The sequence below is a fragment of the Octodon degus genome, unplaced genomic scaffold (assembly GCF_000260255.1).
Source record: "Octodon degus isolate 3935 unplaced genomic scaffold, OctDeg1.0 scaffold00358, whole genome shotgun sequence".
Taxonomy (NCBI): domain Eukaryota; kingdom Metazoa; phylum Chordata; class Mammalia; order Rodentia; family Octodontidae; genus Octodon; species Octodon degus.
In genome coordinates this window covers 646,249-647,597 of record NW_004524934.1, presented here as the reverse complement: position 1 = coordinate 647,597, position 1,349 = coordinate 646,249, and positions in this window count along the sequence as shown.

Genomic DNA, 1,349 nt, shown 5'->3' with positions numbered 1-1,349 from the left:
TCAGGCTGCTGTGCTCCACTTTTTCCTCTTGAGGCCTTTGGAGTATAAAAAACTTTGGAGGTGAACACTCTGTGCCACTCTGGTGAGATGTTCTGTTCCTGGATCACCTGGGTGGGTCTTGCCTCTAGCCTCTCTGCAGCGAGTTCCACTGCAGGATTCCACACCAGAACAAATGCATGAGACAATAGCATAGAAGAAATTGGAAATCACAAACTTGAACTTTCTGAAATAATAGTAGCTGAAGTAAAGAAATAACTGCAGAAAGATATATAGGAAATCAGATCAGAAATAATTTCTCAACTAAAAAAATAAAAGATAACTATAATGAAAGAAGCACTAAGTGCTTCTAAAGAAGGTAATGATTAAAAAAGTAGAGGAGAATAGAAATATAGAATCCTTGAATGAGCAATACAGGAAAGAAATAGAATTCATGAAGCTGATTCAAAGTGCTACAGAGGAAATTAAAACCTCAATCACAAGCTGGCAAAACCATTTGAATGAAAGTGAAACTAGACTTTCAGACTTTGACAACACCCCTGCAGCTAGTGAAAAAGTAAGGAAAGATCTCTTAAAAACAACTAGGATTCAGGAAAAAATAATTCAAATTCTGCATGATGATGCAAAGATGAACAAAGTAAGACTAATAAGTATCAGTGAGAAAGAAGGAGTCAATGCAAATAATATGAAAAGAATATGGACAGAAGTGATAGCAGAAAACTTCCCAAATATGGAGACACAATCAGACATTCAGGTAACCGAAGCATACAGAACTCCAAATAACATCAACCCAGTTAAAAACACACCCAGCCTAAACAGAGTCACTAAGAGGGAAAGTATTCAGGCTTTCACAGAGAGCAAAATTGGTCAAGCAATGGCCCTGACTCACCCACATGGCTTACACTGACAAAGGATCTACAAACTGCGGTACAAGGTTTCAGGATAAATACTGTAGAGATTTGACTGACCTTGTCAGATAGAAAAGTTACATTTCTTGTTATATAGGTCTTGCTTTATCTTGTTCTTAACCATCCATCAGAAAAGCATAAACACAAAGTATAAAAGTAAAGCCATATTAATATAGTGAGCTGTAATAGGCTCAAGTCAACAACTTCTGACATTGCCAGTCCTTCGGAAAACCCACTACTATTATGAACTACTGGAATATATTGGAATATTTTGCTGAACCCACACATCTGCAATATTTAAATGAGAATGGAATGCACTTCTCTGACAAAGCTAAACAAAAAAGGGGATACAAATGAAGGACCATTTTGCACCTGTATATTTAAAATAGTTAGGATAGATATACAACTACTTTCTCTTAATTCAATTAATAGAAAGATTTTTTT